Raw genomic sequence first — 16,725 nt, 5'->3', positions numbered from 1 at the left:
CTTGTCACTCCTTGACTTGTAGCCACATCACTCCAGTCTCTGCCTGCATCTTCACATGGCCTTCTTTCTTCTGAGTGTATCTCTATGTGTCCTCTCCTTTTCTTAGAAGGACGTCAGTCATCGGATTTCAGGCCCATCCTAATCCAGTATGGTCCCCTCTTACAATTACATCTGCAAAGACCCTATTTCCAGATAAGGTCACATTCTGAGGTTCTAGGTGGATGTGGATTTTGGGGGGACACCATTCAACCCAGTACACTACCCCTAAATAACTTTGATCTCTAATGCTCATGTTTTCTCTCTTGATATTTCTGTCTCTGACTCTCTGTTTCTCTCTTCTCAGTATTTGGTTAGCAGGGTTGGGTTAGCTTTGTAAAATTAATTGGGACACTTTTAAATTTTTTTAATACCCTGGAACCAACGAAATCATATAGAAGTTCTCTCTTCCATTACCATTTGGCAGAATTTGCCCCCAACACCCTCCACTCCCAAATCATCTGAGCCCACATGTTTCATCAAAGTGGCGGAGAGTTCTTTATCAGTTTCTTCCATGACTTTTTCTTGAGTTGGATTTTTCTACGTCATCTTAAGTGAGTTATATTGTCTTATTTTGGTTAATATTTTATTAGGGTAAATTTAAACACAGTATGCTCTTCACTTTAATCTTCTGCCACATCTTTGTTTCTAGTCCCTTTTATATTCTAGAGCTATTTATTTGTATTTTCTTTCTTTTCTCGTGTAACCTTGCCAGAGGTTTGTCTCTTTTATTGGTCTTTTAAAAGAGCTAGCTCTTTTATTTATCTTATCAATTCTATTGTTTTTCTGTTTTCTAATTTGCTTACATCTGCTTTTATCTTTCATTCTTTCCTTCTGTCATCCTTAGATTTAGTTTTTATCTCAGTTTTTTAGTTAATAGCTCATTTAAAAGAATTTTTTTTTCTTTAAAGATTGGCACCTGCACTAACATCTGTTACCAATCTTTTTTTTTCTTCGTCTTCTTCTTTTTCTCCCCAAAGCCCCCCAGTACATAGTTGTATATTCTGGCTGCAGGTCCTTCTAGTTGTACTGTGTGGGATGCCACCTCAGCATGGCTTGATGAGTGGTGCCATGTCTGCATCCAGGATTCAAACCAGCGAAACCCTGGGTCGCCAAAGTGGAGCACATGAACTTAACCACTTGGCCATGGGGCCGGCTCCTAAAATTTTCGTTTAATAACAAAAGTATTTAAGCTTTGTCTTTTTTTTATTGAGTAGCTGGAGAGATGGATACACTCAGAGAATGCCATAGCTAGGAGAGCTAGAAAAAGAAAAGACCAAAAACACGTTTCACTCTTGGGGACCTGGCTGTGCATCCACAATGCCAGTTGTTCAGATAATGCTACTATGTACAATATCATCTCTTTTCTACTGTTGCTTCCTGTGGAATGCTAACTAGAGGGCCATGCTGGTCTCTAGTTGATAGAGACTAAATGTTTGCGTCCCCTTAAAATTCATAGTTTGAAACCTAATCTCCAATGTGATGACAGCTGGAGGTGAGGCCATTGGGAGGTGATTAGATCATGAGGATGGAGCCCTCAGGAATGGAATTAGTGCTCTTTTAAAAGAAACCCCACAGAGCTGTCTAGTCCTGTCCACCCCATGAGGACACAGAGAGAACATGGCCATCTGTGAACCAGGAAGCCGGTCCTCACCCGACCCCAAATCTGCCAGTGCCTTGATCTTGGAATTCCCAGGCTCCAGAACTGTAAGCAATAAATGTCTGTTGTTTATAAGCCACCTCGTCTCTGACGTCCTATGCTAGCAGCCCAACAGACTAAGACACTGGTGAAGGGCTGGACTCCCTCTCTCCAGCAGTGATACTCTTCAAATTTTATCCCAGAGGATTCAACGGCTCCCTGAATCCGTTTCATCTTATTTGGGGCCACGTGGTAATTGTTTGGAGGTACATCAGCCAGCCTGCAAGTGCCAAGCTGTACATGACAGGCAACTGTCAGTCCTCTGGGTGTGTTCCCTCCACCCTGGCACAAGGAACCACCCCCAACACCCCAAACCTTAACCTCCTTAGCAATCGCTCCTCAACTCCTGGCTCTGAAGAGACTTATGGGAAGACTCCTTAAGGAGCATTAAGATAAAGAGGAAAGGGAGCCTGTGATGAGAGCTGATTGACTAGGTTAAGTATGCCTGAATATCTTGAAAAGGCTCAGTCTCAAGGCATCCTGGGGCCTCAGCAGAGGACCGCAGTGGACTGGGGCTAGGATACGTGGCCCAGATCCCTGGTTTCTACGTGGAACTTGGTGCAGGACAATATAAATATCCACTGGGCTTTTGCAGGTGGTGGTCAGCATAGAGGGGCTGGAAAGATGGAAGTCTCTGCCAAGAACCCCGCAATGGCCAGAACTCCCTTCTTCATTGAACGTAGATCTTCACTTCTAATCAATTCATTGCAGAGTCTCAGTCCTAGCATTTCATTCCTAAAATGATGACTAATAACAGACGTTTACTAAGTTTTTGCTATGTGCCATAGTGTGCTTAGTTGTCTTTTTTTTTTTAACAGCTTTATTGGGCTAGAATTTCCATACCATATGACTGATATATTGTGAGTGTACAAGTCAATGATTTTCAGAAAATTGACAGGGTTGTGCAGCCATTATCACAATCCAGTTTTGGAGAATTCCATCACTTCCTAACATTCCCTGTTTGCATTCAACCCCACTCCCGTTCTCAGCTCCAAACCACCACTGAATTGCAACCTGTCTCTATAAATTTGTTTTTTCTGGACATTTCATAGAAATTGAATCATGCATAGTGTAGTCTTTGGCATCTGGCTTATTTTACTTAGTATAATGTTTTTGAGGTTCCTCTGTGTGGTGGCATGTGTGTGTATTGTGTTCTTTTCTTACTGCTGAGCAGTATTGCATTGTGTGGCTCTATCACATTTTGTGTATCTGCTTCCCAGTAGACGGACAGTGAATTGTTTCAGCTTCTTAGCTTTTATGAATAATGCTGCTGTGAACAATCACATACAAGTCTTTGTGTGGACATATGTTTTCATTTCTTTTGGGTAAATACTTAAGAGTAGAATTGCTGGGTTGTACAGTAAGCTTATGTTTAATTTTTAAAGAAACTGTCAAACTATTTCAAAGTGGCTGCACTATTTTACCTTCCTACCAACAATATATGAGTGTGCTAGTTTGTCCACATCTTTGCTAACACTTGCAATTGTCTGTCTTTTTGATTATAGCCATTCTTGTGGGTATATAGAGATATCTTAAGTGTGCTTAGGTTTTTGTATCTAATCCTCCCACCAACGCTGTATTAGTCAAGATTGGACAGATTATGCTGTGATAAGAAACAGCCCCAAACTATATTGGCTTAAGACAACAAAGGTTCATTTGTCACCCATGCTGCCTGTCCAGTAATGATTAGAACCAGGGAAGACGGCAGTGCTTTCAAAGACTCAGGGATGCAGGCTGCTGGAAACTCCTGCAGTTAAACAGCAGACTGCACACCAGCTCTTAAGGCTTCCACATGGTAGCAAGAAAGCACTTTCATTCTGCTTCACTGGCCAACTAAGTCACATGGTCATGGTTAGCTTCAAAGAGGACAAAAAGCATAATAACAATTTTATCATGTCCTTAGAAGGAAAGGGGAATTGGAGTCTTTACAGATTAGGAAACCAAAGCTCAAAGCCTAAATGCCTTGATGGAAGATACATCATTGATAAATTAAACCGAGACTATCTGTCTCCCAAGACTGTGTTCTCAACCACAACATTCAAGTTTTCACGGAGATACTGTGGATTACAGATGGATTTTTGAGGCACTCTCATTGGGGGAGTATGTGGAAATTTTGGGCACAGGCTTTGCTTGATCCCATCATGGGATAGATCACAGGTCTAGAGAGATCCATGTCATGGTCACCAAGTTCTACTGGATGTCGGTGCCTGCCTTAGTCTGGGGTCCATAGGATCATCTCCTGAAAGGTAGAGAAGACCCCTGGTCCTGTTACCACCTTCATAACTGTAAATCATATCCTTCTGCCCACCCCCCAAGTATGCACCATATTTTGCTCTCAAAAAATTCAAGACCTGAGAGCCCCATGTGATCAGATCTGATCAGTTAACTTCTTAGTTGGAAATGAACAAAAATACTGAGAGAGGGTCCATTTCAGTGAACAGGGCGTAGCAGCAGGTAACCCCTAGTGGGCTTAGTCCCACAAGGGGAGGGTGGCTGTGGGGTTCCAGGTGCCGTATGCTGAGTGCAGTGTAATGGTCAGGAGTGCAGGCTCCACAATCAGACCTGCTTTGGAAACCTGGCTCTGTTGGCTGGCTACGAAACCCCGTGCAAGGTGCACCTCCAACCTCACTTCCCTCCCCCTCCCCGTGGAAATGGGGACAATCTGCAGGAGGCCCCATTTCACAGGCTTGCTAGGGATCTAATCAGAAAACATGTGAAAAGCTCTTAGCATCGTGCCTGGAACTTAGTGAGTTGCAGTGATCGTGTTAATAACCCCAATATCATCATAGTCATCATCACAATATTCAGGTACATGGAAATAGGAAATTCCCCAGATTTGGTCCCCAGGGATCCATGGATTTGTAATCATAGTCTCGATTGAAGTTATCCTTGGATAACGTTACCACCTCTGACCATACCCTGCTCTGTCGACACTGGTCCGGGGCCATTTACGATAAGTTGAGGAAAAGGAAGGGAATTCAAGAGGAGGAGGAGGAAGAGAAGAATAGGCCGGTTAGGATCAGGAGAGACAGTAATTTCCTGGAGGGTAGAAACAGCACAGCACGGTGGTGAAGAACACGGTTGTGCCTTTTTACTAGCTCTGTGACCCTGATCAGGTCACTTAACCTGTCTGGCCTTCTGTCTAGGAGAACTCATGGGGTGAGGTCATCAAGGCGACTTCAATTTAGCCTCTTGTGATCGCTTTACAATTTCAGTACAGTAAGTCCTTATCCTGACACGGGACGAAAACTTCAGGCGGGCCCCATGACCACCTTTTTCACTTTGGTTAAAAAAAATCCCTATGATTTCTAAGTTAAAAATTAATCCCATTTCCAAAATCATAATGTCCTATCCAATATGTTAATCAAGCTGTATCTAAAGATAAGCCTCCATCTGCAAATAAGGGTGGAGGAGGAAAGAACTTACTTGACTATTTGAGTCAAAAGATGGCATTGCGGGCCAGCCCGGTGGCACCCCAGTCAAGTTCACACATTCCACTTTGGCAGCCCAGGGTTCACCAGTTCGGATGCCGAATGTGGACCTTGACACCACTTATCCAGCCATGCTGTGGCAGGCATCCCACATATAAAGTAGAGGAAGATGGGCACGAGTGTTAGCTCAGGGCCAGTCTTCCTCAGCATAAAGAGAGAGATTGGCGGCAGATGTTAGCTCAGAGCTAATCTTCCTCAAAAAAAAAAAGATGGCATTGCACCCAGAACGCCCTCCGAGAATGTTCAAGTACACCGGGGGCAATGGGCAGGTTTCAGAGAGTCCCCAGCATTGGGGTGATGCAGCTGAGATCACCAGCCCCTTCACACCCCTAAGAATCTGGTGATCCACCTCCAGCCTCTGTCTGATGAGGGCTTTCTGACTTTCCAGGCCGCCCTGTAAGACAATATCTAAGATGATCCATCAGCCAGCTCACTCGTGTGTGGTCCCCAGACGGTCCGTAGGAAACACTCATGCTTTCACCAGAATGTGCTTTGGGCATGTAAGCCGATGTCAGCTTCCTGGCCCTCTGGACTGCTCAGGAATGAGTTAGCTTCCATCTCCCCAACTACAGAGACCGCTCCTCAAACTATCCATCGCATCTCAAAGAAGCCGCTTTCACCACATTTGAGGTGCAGGCACAGGTTAACCATCCCCACCCTTTGTGAGTGTGCTTGTTGGGGGTGAGTGACAGCATAGCATTTGCAAAAGAACAAAAAAAAAAAAACTTCATCAAATCCTCTCTTAGTACCCATTGATTCGTTTACATCCTCTTTGTGGATTAGGGATTTGTGAAACTGGAGGGATTAGAGTAGTGAAACTGGTTCTAAAGCATTTGCTGTGAAAATTGACATCTGGCAACTCACTCTGCAGGTTGATGTTTCTTCGATCTTGGTGTCTCACCATAACTTCCCAATTTACCGTCCTGTTCCATGTAAAGTGGAGATATTATTTGTATTTACCTTGTGGGGCTTTTTAGGAGATGCAATGACATAAGTGATGCATGCGAACCACTGATCGGAGTGCCTGACACTTAGAAAGATCTCAGAGATGTGCTGACGTTATTCATTCTGAACCCCGAGCCCCTGGCTGAGGATGACACACAGGAAGTGTCTGATAGAGCTTAATGAATGGCTTGTCAATAACTAACTGTATTTCAAGGCAGAATAAATAAGTGCTCAATAAGTGTACAAGTTCTGCATCATGGCAACCAAGTGAAGCACAGGTCGTTTGACTGGTGCAACCAAGGACCCTTCAGTAGAGAGGTGGGATTTGGGATTTCAGTAAATGGGATGGAGCCCTTGACCAAGTGCATGGAAGCAAGATGATATGTATTTTCTGCAAGAGCTCAACAAAGCAAAAGAAGGGAATGCAGGATGGACTGTCATTATAGATGGGGCTGGCTTGTTAGTTTGGCCACATGGTGTTGGATTATGGGCCAGCCTCTCTCAGTTAGGGATCTTTCAGCCGCAAGTGATAGAAAACCAATGTTGACTGGCTTAAACGGCAAAGAGAAAATGTTGGCTCGTGAAAGTGCAAACTTGAAGAGTAGGCGCCAGCATCAGGTCCAGCTGGATTCGTGGTTCAAATGGCGTCACCAGAATCTGTTTTCCAGCTCTTCTTTCCGCCCCACCATGCTGATTTCCTTCTCAGCCAGGCTCCCCCTGGAGGAGGAAGATGGCAGTGGCGCTTCCGGAGGCTGCTTGCCTCCAGTACAAATCCAGAGGGAAATGCTGTCTTTAGCCCAGCATTCCCGAAGAAGTCCTGAGACCCATTGTGTTTGGCCTGACCTAGGTCCAATGTTGATGGGGAGTGACGGGCTTGGGCTGGCACCAGGCAATAAAACCAACAGATGTGTTCTCCGAGTCCTTCTTTTAACTATGGGAGACCACCTCTGGAGCTAAACTGGCTGACTTCCAATCCGGACTCACCAGCTGGGAGACCTTGAGCAGCGACATAATCTCTCCGTGCCTCAGTTTCCTCCTCTGTAGAATAGAGATAATAATGGACCCTACCACGTAGGGGTTTTGGAAAGATTACAGGAGTTTTTACAAAGTGCTTGGAATAGCGCCTGGGATGACCTGGCCAAGCGCTGAATCAACGGTCGCTCTTGTGGTTACTATAGTGACTTGACTTTGTTGCCCCATCGCTTGATGTTTATTCACAGTTATTCCAGATGTTTCCACCCCCGTCGTCTATTATGGCGATGTGATTACCCTACCTCTCAAGCACACCGTTCGGTGCAATTCAGAGCAAAGCCACACCAGGCCTGGAACGCAGGCCCTCAGTGCTGCCTGCCATAAAGATGGCCATACTTAAAGAGGATCCTTTTAATTCACGGCTCAACGTCTGCCATGGAAACGCCAGCCATCCCTGTGCCTGGCAGCCAAGAGGAAATCCTACCACCTGGTCTCTTCCCTTAGGGAGTTTGCAATCTAATCTAAAAGACCAGAACACTCTGTCAATACAGCCTGAACCAGGGCCCATTCCCAGAGAGAAGTGCCAAACTGTCCGGCCAGGGTGCTCACACCATGACATCCTTCCTCCACGGCTTCTGCTCAGTTATAACGTGAACGAGCATTTAGAAAAAGGGGTGAAGATGACAGCGTCAGACTCAGCTGCTTCCCCCTCGCCACCACCACACTTACAAAGAAAAAGGACAAGCCTTCCCAGCGTAGTACCAGCGGGGTAACCCGAGAACATCCATTTAGCGCGTCTGTCCCTGTGAAAAGGACCTTTCAGTGACACAGAGCTGAGTGTATCCCGCTCTATTTATAGGCACTGTTTGTTTAATTTGAGTCCGGTCGCTAAGAATAAATAATGAACTAATCCTGGGGACAAAGCCAGAGCCTACAACTCTGAGACGCCCCGTAAATCCCTTTCCTTTTCCTTCTGGTTCCGGAAGGGGTTCTGTAGTTCAAAGGTGAGCCGCTTCTGTTCGCTGGGCTGGGGTGGGCTTGAGACCCAGGCATGCTGGGAGATTTGGTTTTATAGCGGTTTTTCGTGATGGTTTGGGGGAGTTTTTCGGTGTTTGATTTTGGATTGGCGATTGAAGAACAGATCTTGAGCCTCTCTGATTTCCCCCAAAAGGAGGGACAATGACCAAATTTCTTGAGCCCTTGGTTGGTTAAACTTCAGATACAAAGAGACCCATTAGGACTCAGATATCCCTCAGTAAGAAGGATGTGGCAATGGAGAAGAAAGAGCCCTTTCCTTCCAGCGCCCTCCTGACCTGGTAGCAGAGAGTGGGGCCAGGCTGTCTCGTAAGGTAAGCTACCATTCTTGAGGTTTTCTTTCAGAGTATGTGATGGGGACCAGGAGTCATAACTCACTTAAAATTTAGGCATCTAACCCCATAATGTGATGCATGACATTCCAAAGGAGCATTATCTCTAGGGAACTAGTTTAAATTTGTGCTCCAGTCTTCCCCATGCTGACCTGCTTGTTTAGTGACTCCTGGAACCAGAACTACTGAGTCTAAAAGGAATGATCTAAATGGAATTTTTGGGTTTGGGTCAGTATATTTGCATATTGTAGCTTCCCCTACTCTCCTTTTCCAGGAATTTATCCTCTTTTTTTTTTTTTTTTTTTCTCAGTGAGGAGGACTGGCCCTGAGCTAACATCTGTTGCCAATCTTCCCCTTTTGCTTGAGGAAGATTGGCCCTGAGCTAACATCTGTGCCAATTTTCCTCTACTTTTTGTATGTGGGATGCCGCCACAGCAGGGCTTGATGAGTGGTGTGTAGGTCCAAGCCCAGGATCCGAACTCATGAACCCCCAGGGCCACCGAAATGAAGGGTACAAACTTAGTTACTACACCACTGGGCTGGCCTGCCAGGAATTTATCCTTAAGAAGGTAACAGACTTCTCTGGGAAGGGAAAGAACAGTGTCCATTCATCCACTTCTTCTCCCAATATCTGTTGGCCCTCTCCTCTGTGCCAGATCCTATTCTAGGCACAGGAGATGCCTTCAAGAGGACAGGTCATGCGGTGACAAGGTCTGACTTACATTGAAAAAACTCAGCCTCTTTGCTCTCTTCCAGCTGAGTCAGGCTGGCTGTGAGGTGCTTTCCCAGCAGACCCTGGGCTCCATTCATTTATCTGTTCTTCCATTCAAAAAGCAATGATGAGGCATGCTCTGTGTGTTAGACACAGGGCTGGGTGACTAGATACAGGGGTGAGCTAAGGATATCCACCACACCCCTTAAGAGTTTTGGAATCTAGTGGGGAAGAAGAGTATTAATCAGATAATCATCTAAATATAGATATTGTTACAGACGTTGGGGAGTCCTAGAGAGCTAAATTCAGGACGCCACGGGAGAGCCTAAGAGAAGGGTCAGCCCTGGTTGGGTGAGCGGAGAATTAGCAATGACTAAGAATACTTGAGTTGCCCCAGCTGGGGTGTTGTCTACTGAGTATGGAGACAATGGATGTCTCTCTATAGGAGGTGTGTTTCTGAGTTTCCATTAGCTGCGCTGGGCCATCCACATTCTCACCTGATTGTCCTGAGGACCGTCGAAAGCCAGGAGGTCTGGGTAACCTGGGGGAGAGTTTGTGTCCATGGAGAGCATGGGGGTTCCTTTGGAGTCATCAGCACGTGGAGGTTTTGACCTTGACTTAGGGGTCTGCAAGGGACAGGGAGAAATATCCTTTTTCTTATGTGACATTCTTCTTGCTCTGCCTCAGGGGTAAAGGAGTAAACTGTGTCACCCTCTCGTGTTGTTTTCTGACTTTACGTGTGAATGGTAGTCTTGCCACCATGCTCCGAGACCTGGATAAAAAGATGGCTCCATGCCCCCTCTGCAGTTTCCTGCCTTCAAATGTTCACACACATTGGCTTTGGGGAAAGAATTCCTCAGAGAAGCAGGCGGCGCCTCCCAGATATCTTTCTGTACTAACTCGGGGGCAACTTTGAGCAAATCCCTTCGGCGGAGAGCTCAGTTTCTTCCTTTGAAAAATATTACTGTATTTCGTCTCCTGTATGCTCAGTGTTTAACCATATTACAGCCTGGTGGTCTAGTGGGTAAGATTCGGTGCTCTCGCCCCCTCAGTCCAGGTTTGGTTCCCAGTCAGGGAACCGCACTACCGACCTGTCAGTTGTCATACTGTGGTGGCTGCGTGTTGCTATGATGCTGAAAGCTATGTCACTGGTATTTCAAATACCAGCAGGGTCACCCATGGTGGACAGGTTTCAGTGGAGCTTCCAGACTAAGACAGACTAGGAAGAGGGACCTGGCCACCCACTTCTGAAAAAATTGGCCATGAAAACCCTGTGAACAGCAGCAGAACATTGTCTGATATAACACCAGAAGGTAAGAGGATGGCACAAAAAAAACAGGCAGGGTTCCCCTCTGCTGTCCACAGGGTTGCTAGGAGTCAGAATCCACTCAATGGCACCAACCACAACAAAAATGTGAAAGCCAAGAAAAATATAAGAAATTGTCTTGCCCTGTAAAAGTTTCCAAGTCCTTTCAGGAAGGAGTTTTCATTCATTGATCTAATAAATACTTACTGAGCATCTGCGATGTGCCGGGCACAGGACCAGCAAGGGGAAGGTGCACACATCAACAGGACAAGCACAGTCCTTGCTTTGTGGGGCTCACAGTCTAGTGCAGAGAGAAAGGCACCCCAACCATCAAGGAGCAGGATAATTCCAGATGGTTTCCATGCTAGGCTGGTCAGAGGAGACCTCTCAGAGAGCGTGACACTTGAGCAGAGCCCTGAATGAAGAGACGGAGCCAACTGTGAAAAGATTTAAGGAACGAGGATTCTAGATTGAGACAGAGAGCAAGCAGGAAGGCTCTGAGGCCCAAAGGCGATGGCTTATTTCAGGAACAGCAAGAAGCTGGTGTGACTAAGTGTGTAGCGAGGGGGCGAGCGACGGGTAAGCCAGGGTGTAGAGGGTGAGTTTATTCTGAACGCAGAGGAAGGCTTTGGCAGGTAAACAGGTGGCATCACAGCTTGCACGTACCTGAGGGAGATTCTGTTGCCTCGGTGAAATTTTGGGAGTGTCAGACCCAAGAGTCTTAGCACTGAGAACCCCAGAGAAACCCAGAGATGGAAAGAGAAGAAATGAATGTTGGCCTGTTTCTGGATAAGAAGGAACAGTCACCCCTAATGTCAGCGGCTTTCCTGGGTAGGAGAGGATGAATGAATGAACCACACAACAGTCTCTTGCTCCTTCTTCAACATCCATTCCATCAAATCTCCTTCGGGAAACCATTGCTTCCCTGTTCTTGGGAACCTGGTTTGGCTCACACTAGTCAGAGCATTTTTCACCTCCTGCCCCTCCACCCAAATGATTGGTTCAGAGGTGGACACAGAACCCGGTCAGAGCCAATGAAACACAAGACAACCTTTCTTGGAACCTTCTGGCAAAAAAGTTTTCTCTCTCTTCCTTGGGAGCCACCAGTATGAAGCTATGAGGTCTAGAACCACCACAGCCATTTGTGACCATGGGGGAAGATTCTGGAACTGCTAGAGGTTATGGAGGAGCACAGCATGGTGCCTGGAAATGAAGCCAATGCAACAGAAAGCAGAGCTGAGCGATGGAGAGAATTAGGTCTTTATATGGCATTGAGACCCTGGATCAAGCCTCACCTGAAGCCTGACCTATTGCTGGGCTTTTTAATGGCCTCAGACAATTGAACATTCTTTATTATATAACCCAGTTTAAGTAGGGATTTCTGCATCTTGCAACATAAAGAGCCCATATGATGCAAACCTTAGAATAGGTACCCAACCGTGCCAAGGGCCTCTTCTATACCCTGGGGACTCTAGGAGGAAGTGAATCTGTTCCAGAAGCCAAATAGAAGATCTCGCCTCCCACTTCTCTATTTCAGGGTTTCCATGCCTCCTGTTGCCATAGCACTGTGACTCTCTTGGAAAGGCGGAGGAAGCCGAGGAGAAGGGGCCTGTTTCCAGGCTGCGTTGCCACGTTTAATGGTTGGGGCGGGTGGGGGGCTGGCGAGAGAAAGGCAGCTCCACGCTTGACATTTCAGGGTAGAGATAACAGGGTAAAAATAAACTCCCAAGCGCCTGTAGCTGCACTCGCTTCTCTCGCTTCACAGTTCTTATCTCTCCCCACTTTGGGGACAGAAAGGTTCCTTTCAGGTCACTGCGTGGCCTGCCTCTCTGCAGCCCTGGAGGATGTGTGGGTGGTTGTTTCCATCTGTCCACACCCGCCCATCCCCCTCGGGAAGTGGAGTGAGTCCCTCCAGCCCGCACCTCGCTTTTTATTTTACCAACAACCTTTCACATCTTTGTCATCTGATGCTCCAGTAGCTGGCAGAGATGAGTGAGGCCGGGGCTGGGTCTCCTTTTTCCAGCGGGAACTCAGACAGATGAAATGTCCACAGTCACATAGCTCCCGAGTGCTAGTGTGTTCTGATCTAAACCCAGGGCCTTGCCGACTGTGACTAGGGGTAAAAAGAGTTTGATTCCCTTTCTGCAGGCTCCACGTACAGACGCACGGCCTGGGTACCACATGGGGCGGGCATCCGCATCATCTGAGACATCACCATCAGCATGTGTCGCCGACAGCCCTGCTCCTCATCCCCTCCCAGTCACTCCGTCTCAGGGTTTTGTATGTGCCATTGAGCGATCTACTTGTTACTGTGGAGGCGTGGCTGGGACCACCGTACTGAGGAACAAGCCCCGATTCTCCCTGAGCCTCAGTCTTCTCATCTATAAAATGGTGCTAAAAGTATACGTAGGTGCTAGGACAGTCACAAGGATTAAATAAGCCATTGCAAGTAACAGACACGTAGGAGCCTGTGCCTACTACATGATAATGTGAAATTTGGAGCTTCCTCTTACAACGATAGCTTCTTCTGTGCTGCTGTTGGTGAATAGTGACGGTGCCACTCACCCATGTCCGTAGAACAAGCCGTTCGAGTTCTTTCTCTCTCAGTGGCCAAGGATTTGCGCCGAGCCATTTCATCAGTTAAGATCCTTGTGGTTGCAAGTGACCGAAACACCGATCCTAACTGGATCACGTGAAAGGGGAAATTGTTGGCTCAGTGGGGAGCTCTAAAGGCGGCCAAGGGTAGAGGTAAGCTTCAGGCACAGTTGGATCCAGGGATGGAAATAATACCATCAGGATCGGGTTTCTGTCTCCATTTTTCAGCCCCGTTCCCTCGCTGTTGGCTCCCACCTCGTGGTGGCAGAAATGGCTGTAGGAGCTCCAGCGTCTCATCTTCTTAGGATCAAGGCCAGCGGGAAAGAGCCAGCCCCAGCATTCCCAGTAAAAGTCTCCATGCATCTCACCCACCCATCGTTGTTGCCAGAGGAATGAGCTGCCCAGAGGGAAACAGGCTCAGACGGCGCACCAGCCCGAGAGCCAGGGTGGGTCTGCAACACTCAAACCCCAGATCAGGGAGGAGAGCAGGCTAGTCAGGTATGGCTGCCCAAAGCAAAGGTGTCCTTGGCAGCCACCCACTCTCTGTGGCCTTGAGTCCCAAAGTGGACATTGACGAATTGACTTCTGTAATCCCAGGGAGCAGAGTGGGTTACAACTAAGCTGCAAACTGGCTCCGACAAAAATTAAAAACACTCACTGGAGGCTCCCTCAGTGCCAGCTGCTGACCAACTGGACCAGCTGACCTCAAACTCAAACAGGATCCTTCCCTGAGCTTGACCCACAGCCTGCTGCGTAGACAGCCAGCTTTCTGGATGGGGGGCGGGGGGCTGACAAACTGGGGGCTTTTCCAAGCACCTCCATCAGTAGGAGGACCATATCCTTGCTCCACCTCAATGATTATTTACTAATTATTCGTCTTTCCTCTAAAAGGGAACCAACCAGCCATAAAAGAAAAGGCCCTCTCTGTGATGCACAAAAAATAACCACAAATAACGCTGTTATTAAATTGCAGCTAATTGCTCTCACGGGCTGTAAGCCTGAGGCTGCTGCTGTTTTGTTCCAAGGAAGGTTAGCAAGTGTGAGGGAGGCGATTACAACATAGCCAGCACCCACTTGAGACTGGATGAAATTAAGACAATTAAAACAAATTGGAAAGAGAATACCTTCCCACTAGGTGATTCCCTGGTGTTTATCGCTAGTGAGGTGCTGTTCACGCTCCTTGCCTGCTCCACTGAAAATTCTCTCTTGTGCTGTGAGGGAGGGAGTGGGTCTTACACTCTGCTTGCGAGAACGTGGTTAATACCAACCAGCCTGCACCCGCAGAGGTGCTCTGGAAGCTTCTCCTCCCCATTCCTCCTCAAGCTCACAGCAGAGATGGAAAAGAAACGGATAAGAGAGTAAGAAAGGTTTTTTAAAAAATAGTAATTATGGTAATTATGGATGCATTTCCAGTGGGAGATTCTGGGAAGGATTCCTAAAAGGCTGGAAAGAATTTCTCCTTTTGATCTCGATTCGGAGCCAGGGAAAATCAAATTAAGAAAGAAAAGCAACAGAGAATTCTTGGTGCGGAGGAAGGAGCAGGAGTGGTGCTGCTGGTAGGGCCTTGGAGAAAGAAAATGCAAGGGAAAGTCCCCAGATACCTTCCTGCCCAGATGTGGGCAGCCCGGAGGTGGGGCAGCTGAAGGAGCCAGAGAGAAGCTGAGAGGAGGGCGAGCCGGTGTCCCCACACCTCTCCTGCGAGGCTTGAGGGGCTGGGAGAAGGTTCCATAGTTCCCTAGTTCCTGCAGCTTTTCCCACAGCACACGTGGCCAGCCAGCCTTCCTCGGCAATGACCCTGACTTCCAGAGGACTCCCCCCACCCTGGCCCCCCAGTCCTAGCCAACACTCTGAGAGCCGCCACAACAAGATCAGCCAGCGTAGGCGTGGGAGGAGGTCTTAAAAATCCTCCCATGGAGGCCCCGGGAGAAATGGTCCTGTCACTTCCCTAAATCTTCTCCTGTGGTTGCTAAGCAGCACGCCTCTGCCCCTTTCCACTTCCCTCTGCTCCCGTCTGTGTCTCTCTCCACCCTCCACCCCCACAGCTCGCTCACAGTGCTCTTCCCCTCCCTGGTGTGGATTCAGAGAACAGTCTGTGAGTGTTTTCCTGCACCAAGGGCCACAGAGGTGCAATGCCAGGCGGCCCTAAGGAGACACCTTCCATCCTGCTCTGCAGATCACACGGTGGAGTCGGGGCAGGAAAGACCATGGCTGGAGCCGCTCTGGGGCCCCCAACAGAGCTGAGGCGCCTGCCTGCCTCCCTCCCTCCCTCCCTCCCTCCTATACATCTATCTTTTACCTACCTATCACCTATCTATCTATCTATCATCTATCTATCTACCTACTATCTATCCATCTATCTGTCTGTCTGTCATCTATCATCTATCTATCTATCCTATTGGCTCTGTTTCTCCAGAGAACCCAGGCTAATCCACTGGGACTTATTATCCTTCTATCCCCAGTACCTGGCCCAGCCCCCCGTGCGTAGCAGGTGCTCAACATGTATCTTCTGAACGAGGAGACAGAAACAGAGACAGTGGGAGCTGCGTGGGGTGTGGAGCCATGTCAGTCCCCGGCTTGTTCAGTGAGCAGAGAGTTGAGTGTGGCCAATGCACTGGGGGGGAGGGGTGGGAGAGGGAGGATATGGAGGAGTGAGTGGGAAAGCAGACAGGGGCTGGGCCGTCTAGCGCCCCCGAGCCATGCTAAAGGGGAGACTAGAGGGAAAAGCTCAAAGGCTTTTACCAGGCAGGTAGTGTAATGAGGGAAGGAGCAGACTGTAAGACAATAGGGAATAGTGGAGACTGTTCCTGCCTAGGGAGGCTTTGTGCTCAGCTCTAGGCAACTGTAATTAAGCAGGAATTGGACTCAGTGTCTCCAGAGAAGCTGGAAAGGCCAGTTTTTCATGCAAAACTTCCAAATTTTTTAAACACTCAATGCAGGCCAAGCAAAACCCCATCTGTAGGCCTCCAGTCCATGGAGGGGAGCCAAGGAGTGTTTTTAAGGTAGGCCTGTGACGTGGTCCCACTTGAGTTTTAGATCGATGGTGTTGGCAGCAGGGTGGAGGATGGCAGGAGGAGGGCAGTGGCTGTGACGCCCAAGAGCCCCTGGGAGAAGCTAAAGGTTTGGTGGCAGCCCTGGACCCTGATTTCTGGAGGACCCTCCTTTGGGTGGGTGGGAGCGTGGCCCAGCTGGACCCCAGAGGCATAATTGGGAGTGGAGAGAATGGACGGTCGTTTTCCCCTTACTTCCCAAAGCCACCCGGCCCATTCCATCCTCGCCCACCCTGGGCCAGGAAGACTACAGGTTAATAAGGGTCAGTCACTAGACAGATGTGGCCACAAGCAATCCTAAAGGACCACAGGAGAAGCTAAAACAATGCATCACTTTCCAGGCTAAGCCGTGACCACAGGGAATCACCGCGGGATAATTGCAGGTCAGTGGGAAGTGGAGTAAACAGAGCCTGTGCTCTGACCTGCATGGGAGCCCCTTGGGGGCGCCGGGACCAGGGACCCCGCACTGACCAGGGCACAGCCCATGGGCCCCACAGGGCCTTGCCTCCCTGCAAACGTTTCCCATTAGCCACAGATTTCAGCTGGCATTGAGAC

At 48.1% G+C, this 16,725-nt stretch overlaps 2 protein-coding genes across 6 annotated transcripts in view; both read left to right on the top strand.

Moving 5' to 3' along the window:
* The window catches only part of MRTFB (myocardin related transcription factor B), a 256,408-nt gene that overhangs the window by 8,571 nt on the left and 231,112 nt on the right, over window positions 1-16,725 (top strand). Inside the window, exon 1 of one of the 5 annotated variants that reach the window (XM_070484899.1) lies at window positions 8,072-8,147. The exons of 2 other annotated variants lie outside the window; for them this stretch is intronic. The gene's annotated coding sequence lies outside the window, so the exon portion shown is untranslated. 2 more of the 5 variants (XM_070484895.1, XM_070484903.1) reach the window with 2 other exon arrangements.
* ERCC4 (ERCC excision repair 4, endonuclease catalytic subunit) overlaps window positions 1-16,725 on the top strand; it is a 66,857-nt gene that overhangs the window by 41,916 nt on the left and 8,216 nt on the right. The gene's annotated exons all lie outside the window — the stretch shown is intronic.

The sequence above is a fragment of the Equus asinus genome, chromosome 14 (assembly GCF_041296235.1).
Source record: "Equus asinus isolate D_3611 breed Donkey chromosome 14, EquAss-T2T_v2, whole genome shotgun sequence".
NCBI classification, from domain to species: domain Eukaryota; kingdom Metazoa; phylum Chordata; class Mammalia; order Perissodactyla; family Equidae; genus Equus; species Equus asinus.
Note: the sequence above shows the minus strand (reverse complement) of the source record. Positions and strands in the feature narration are given on the sequence as shown.